The sequence below is a fragment of the Nicotiana sylvestris genome, chromosome 7 (genome assembly GCF_000393655.2).
Source record: "Nicotiana sylvestris chromosome 7, ASM39365v2, whole genome shotgun sequence".
In the NCBI taxonomy this organism is placed as follows: domain Eukaryota; kingdom Viridiplantae; phylum Streptophyta; class Magnoliopsida; order Solanales; family Solanaceae; genus Nicotiana; species Nicotiana sylvestris.
Genome location: NC_091063.1, coordinates 17,169,632 through 17,176,560, shown reverse-complemented (window position 1 = coordinate 17,176,560; position 6,929 = coordinate 17,169,632).

Sequence of the window (6,929 nt, the reverse complement as noted above, 5' to 3'; positions counted from 1 at the left end):
TATAAGAAGAGCATGGCCGGCCAAATCAACAAACCTAGCCTCAGACTGAGTGACAGTCAAGAATCCTTGGTGAAGATGCTCGAACCGCCTATGGTAGTCCTCTCTTTAAGTGATAGGAAAGAACTTCTCGAGAAATAGTTAAGAGAATTGGTCCCAAGTCAAGGCAAGCGACCTAGCTGGTCTAGTCAACACAAAATCATTCCACTATCTCTTGGCGGACCCTATCATCTGGAATATAGCAAAGTCGACCCCATTGGTCTCCACTATCCCCATGTTCCGCAACACCTCATGGCAACGGTCAAGATAATCCTGGGGGTCCTCAGAAGCTGCCCCACTATAATGAGCTGGAAAAAAGCCTGGTGAAATTTTCCAACCTCTACAAGGCATCATAAGACATAGCTGATCCATCACCGATCTATGCTGCTGCTTAGCTGAAGAAGCGATATCTCACCTCGCCATCTGCAAGAGAACAAAAGTAGAGGGTTAAATTTAGCATTAAGATAACAAAATGGCATGACAGAGAAGAATAGAAGTGAAATTATTCCTAAACTTTGTATCCTCTAGGGGATAAGCACAGACATCTCCGTACCGATCCCTCAGATTCTACCTAGCTTGTTCGTGAATTGTGAGACCTAGGTAACCTAGTACTCTGATTCCAGCTTATCACGAGATCGTGATGGCGCTTAACTCTTAGAATGCTAGGCAAGCCAACAGATTGGGATCTAACACGTTAATCACCATTCAAAATAGTAAATAACAATAATCTAAACCAAAACAAAGTAAGAAGCGCGGAAATTTATAATAGACTAAACACTACTACACGAATACCCAAAATTTTGTATCACAATCCACAAACTTCTAAGAGTTACTACAAATACTGGTTTAAAGAATATACATCTATTCTCGAAATGAAAGAAAATAGGGAAACTAAGATAAATGGAAGGGGACTCCAGGGTCTGCGAATGCCGGTAGATCTACCTTGGGTCTCCTAATGGACTGAAGGCAGCAACCCAACTCTGATCAATGCGGTCCCATACCATAATTTGCACAGATAGTGTAAAGTACAGTATCAGTACAACCGATCCCATGTACTGGTAAGTGCCGAGCCTAACCTTGGTGAAGTAGTGACGAGGCTAGGACACGACAATAATATGAACATGTGCAGTTAAATCATATACAAGAAAATAACAACAGATGCAAATTTAACAGATAATAATGGGAAGGGGGAAAACATGTTGAGGGGAAATATCAATTCCTGAAAATAGTACAGTAAATAAATGTGGTAGATATCATGCTTTGCACCAACGGAAGTAATAATATGGAAAACATGTGCACGACATCACCCTTCGTACTTTTACTCTCGTCCTTACCATAAGAAACAATAAAAACGGCACGACATCACCCTTCGTGCATTAACTCTCTCATAACATGGCACACCATCACCCTTCATGCATTAACACTCTTAGAATATGGAACAGCATCACCCTTCGTGCATTAACACTCATAGAATATGACATGACATTACCCTTCATGCATTAATACTCATAGAATATGGCACAACATCACCCTTCGTGCATTATCACTCACTCACAAAACATTGCACGGCATCACCCTTCATGCTTTACACTCTTCCTCACCCAAACGACAGAAAAATAACAACCTAGCAAGGGAATTATTAATAACCAACCTCGTTTCAATATTTAACCTCACAATATAAATCTCAACTTGAGTCAATACTCAACCAATATCAAATTCCAGGAAAATATGATAAGATTTATTTAACATGAAGAATAACCAGTTTAAGCATGAACAGTACGAATAAAAAATACAACAATCACAAGGATAAGACTCACTCGCATGCTATGACCCGACAACAATGTATAGGTATCGTTACCTCACCTATACATCATACTCAACAACCAAACACATAGAAAATAAGGCAACAATACCTAATCCCTCAAGCTAAGGTTAGCCACAACACTTACCTCGATTCCACGGCCAAACTCAAGCTTCAATTATCGCTTTTACTATATTTTCCACCTCTAATCCACTCGTATCTAGTCACAATTAACTTAATAATATCAATTATCGCTAAAGAAATCAATTCCAATGCACAATTACAAGTTTCCCAATATTTTCCTCAAAAAGTCAACAACCGACCTCCGGCCCGCATGGTCAAAACTCAAGGTTCGAACCAAAACCCATTCACCTACGAGCCCAAATATGTAATTTTTGGAATTCGACCCCAAATCGAGGTCTAAATTCCAATTATACAAAAATCCCTAATTCTACCCAAATCCCTAATTTCCACCATGAAAACCCTAGATTTTAGGTTAAAAATTGATGAAATGCAATGGATAATTGAAAGAAAGTAGTTTAAAATCATTTACCAACACTTTGGGGAAGAACTTGTCTCTTGAAAATCGCCTTTATGCCTTCTAGTTTTTTAAAAATATGAAATAATGGCCTTTCCCCGTTTTGAGTTCTGTTTTTAAAAGATTGGGCAGGCCTTCTTCACATTCGGGAATAGCGGCCTTGCTCAGGCTTACGCGATCGTGAGTTCTTCCACGAGTTCACGAAGGGTATGCCCCTCTGGCCTTCGCGTTCGCAGACCATTGTACGCATTCACGTAGAAGAAATGACTGATTCCCAGCCCACATCCATTTTACTCTACGTGTTCGCGTGACATCGGTCACGTTCATGAAGAGCAGCCCCCCAGTGCTCCACGTTCGTGACCATGGCCATACGTTTGCGATGAACAAACCCAACCCCAGCCCCCATTACACTTCGCGATTGTGAGAGTGTCACGACCCGAATTCCCCACCATCGAGAGTCGTGATGGCGCCTACTGTCGGAGCTAGGCAAGCCAACCTTAACATACCTTTTCAACTAATTTTCAACAAGATAATAATAAAAACAATAAATTCAGGCGGAAGTCTTAATTTAATATTAAATGAACGAAAATGCGGAAAAATTAACATCATCCTCTACCCAAGATTTAGTATCACAATACTCACGGACTACTATAAGATACTAAAAATAAGAGTTTGAAAGAAAATACATAAGGAGTCTGCTTCGATACTATGAAAACAAACAAAAATAAAATAGATGAGACTTAGGGCCCACGCACGCCAGCGAACTGCGTAGGAGTCTCTGGACTGAAGGCACGCTCCCAATCTACTGCTACTGCGGTCCGTAAGCTACTCCCAAATCTGTGCACAAAAAGGGCACATAAGTGTAGCATCAGCACAATCGACCCCATGTGCTGGTAAGTGCCTGGCCTAACCCCGGCAAGGTAGTGACGAGGCTAGACCGGACCTACCACAATTAACCTGTACAGATATATGTGCAACAACGGAAAGATATACAGAATTTAAACAGATATTAGAGAGGGGACATGCTGTGGGGTGTAACAATTTAGATATAAGACCAACGAACAGAGAGATGGAAACTGAATAATTAACATCTATGAAAGAGAGCAAGTGAATCAACAACTGCACGGCACCAACCTTCGTGCTTTTACTCTTGATTCTCACCAAAACTGTCAAATATAGTGCACGTCATCACCCTTCGTGCTTTTCCTCACATAACTCTCACATCAAGGCACGGAATGACCCTTCGTGCTCTAATAATTAGAGACATGGCACGGAAAGACCCTTTGTGCATAATTATCAACACATGGCACGGAAAGACCCTTCGTGCATAATATCAAACATGGCACGGAAAGACCCTTCGTGCATAATTATCACAACATGGCACGGAAAGACCCTTCGTGCATAATTATCAAAACATGGCACGGAAAGACCCTTCGTGCTTAATCGCTCTTCCTCACCCAACTCAATACCTTTAACCCGGCAAGGGTACAACTAACAGCCCAAAATATCCCGACAAGGGAGAATATATATATCAGTCTACACATCCCGGCAAGGGAGTATTCACAACACATTCTCCTTTTAAATCATTCTTCCTCAACCGTTCACATTATATGAAACTTATCAAATAAACAAGGAGCTTGTGTCACATTATTCGAATTAAAAGCAATCAAGACTCACGGTCATGCTAGACTCCGGTGCATAGATAACCGTCACCATGCCTATACACCGTACTCCACATTAGCAAGTAGCAAATATCATCCTAATCCTATTCCCTCAAGCCAAAGTTAGAACAAACACTTACCTCGAATGCTCCAAACTCAACTCACGCTTCTAGTATAGCTTTACCTCTTGATTCCACCACCAATCCGCTCGAATCTAGTCATAAGTTACTTAATCACATTAATAATTACTAAATGAATCATCCCCAATGCATGAAAATAGATAGATTTTTCAAGGTTTTTCCCAAAAAGGTCAAAAATACCCCCGGACCCACGTGGTCGAAACTCGAGGTTCGGACCAAAACCCGGTTACCCATTCCCCCATGAATCCAAATATATGATTTGTTTTTAAATCGGACCCCAAATTGAGGTCCAACTTCTCAATTTGTAGAAAACCTAGGTTCTACCCAAAACACCCAATTTTCCCCATGAAAATCTTTGATTTGAAGTTGAAATTATGTTAAAAGATGTTAAGGAATAAAGAAATTAAGTTAGAAATCACTTACCAATCGTTTTGGAGAAGAAAAGTTGTTTGGAAAATCGCCTCTTAGGTTTTGGGTTTTTGAAAAGTGAAAAATGACTGAGATTTTCCGAACTTGTATACCTTTCTGAGGGCCTGGCGCGGACCGCACAAAAATGTGTCACGGCCGCGCCGAGTGTGTGAAAAATTGGGGCTTCTCTGAACCCTTCCAGCGCGGACCGCACTGTTTTGGTGCGCGGCCGCGCTGGTTAACCTGAAACCCTAGCCCTCAGACTCAGCCACGTGGACCGCACAGAAAGGCACAGCGGCCGCGCGGCTCCAGCACGAACCGCGCGGAAATGACCGCGGCCGCGCTGGTGTCTGCAACACCTGAACCTGCATTTTCTTAAGTCCAAGACCTCCCGGGCCCCATTCAAAACTTACCCGAGCCCTCGGGGCTCCAAACCAAACATTCATATGATCTCGAAAAAACATTACGGACTCACTCGCGCGATCAAATCGCCAAAATAACATCATATACATAGGAATAAGCCTCATAATACATGATTTTCTTTCAACTTTCATAAAAACTCAAATTCCCCATTTTAAGTCCGAAACACGTCATATGACGTCCATTTTTAGCCAAACTTTACAGATAGTGCTTAAAACATATTTAAGACGCGTACCGGGCATCGGAACCAAAATACGAGCCCGATACCACAGTTTTCTGATCAATTTTCTTATTCATTTTCCTTAATTAATTTCTGAAAACAATTTCACACAAAAATTCATTTCTCGGGCTTGGGACCTCGGAATTTAATTTCGGGCACACGCCCAAGTTCCATATTTTTCTACGGACCCTTCGGGACCGTCGAAACACAGGTCCGGGTCCGTTTACCTAAAATGTTGACCGAAGTCAACATTATGCATATTAATACCAAAATTCATCAAATGTTTCACAAAATTCACATATTTTAACATAAAAACTTCCCAGCTACACACCCGAACTGTGCACGCCAATCGAGGCAATTAAAAGCGAGGTTTTCAAGGCCTCGAAAGCGCGAAACAAGGAAGAACTACGGTGATGACCCTTCGGGTCGTCACAGAGAGTGGCTTCGCGACCGCGAAGCTTAAAATGCTTGTACACTAGAAACAACAACTTATACCAGATTTTTTGAGTGTAAAACATCTCGTAGCCTATCCAAAACTCACCCAAGACCTCGGGGCTCCAAACAAACATGCACACAAGTCTTAAAACATTATACGAACTTTCTCGCGCAGTCAAATCGTCAAAATAACACCTAGAACTACGAATTTAGCATCAAATTGCATGAAATTTTTAAGAAAGTTCAAAAGTTCTATTTTCTCAACCAAAGGTTCAAATCACATCAAATTAGTCCCGTTCCTCACTAAATTTTACACATAGGGTATAAATATCATAACGGACCTATACCGGGCTCCGAAACCACAATACAGACCCGGTATCAACAAAATCAAGTATTAATCAATTTCTTAAAACCTCTATAATTCCAATTTAACAATTTTTATCAAAAATTCATTTTTCGGGCTAGGGACCTTGGAATTCGATTGCGGGCCTACGCCCAAGTCTCATATTTTACTATGGACCCTCCCTGACCATCAAATTACGGGTCCAAGTCCGTTTACTTAAAATATTGACTGAAGTCAACTAAAATCAACTTTTAGAGGCAAGAATGATATTTTTCTCAAGTTTTCATATAAAGGCTTTCCATAGGCACACTTGGACTGTGCACAAAAATCGAAGAGATATAGGCTGAGATTTTTAAGGTCTCACAACCCCGAATTGGGTTCCAAAATACAAGATGACCTTTCAGGTCATCACAAATAGATTGTGTGTTGGTGGTTTCAGCGAGGTCAAACATCACTCCTAGCGGAGCATGAGTTTGAGGGATCATGGGAGTGGTCTGTCTTAGGGAAGGGATTATGACCACGGCATATTCCCCACCTCTTGGTTTGTAGTTGCCCTGAAGTTGAGACTGCATGTTGTTAGATCTAGGGGGCATTTGAGAATGAATATTTTGGTGTACTGCTCTTTGAGACTATAGAGATAGATTCCCTTTAGTCATATGAACTCTGTTCGAGTTTTCCTCATATCCTCCATTATTTGTGCTATTTCTAGTTTTTTTGTTCTCCTAGTGCATTGGGCGATGGAGGGGGAGTGATGGGAGGGCTCTAGAGTGGTGATAGTGGATCATGTATGCTCATAGGAGACATGATATGTTGTGGTGGTGAGAATGAGTTCATGTGTTGGAACCATGGAGTATAGATCATCCCGTGTGGTGTTCTGGATAGAATGAGAGCAATCTCATGATCTGGTTGAGACTGTGTATTAAGAGA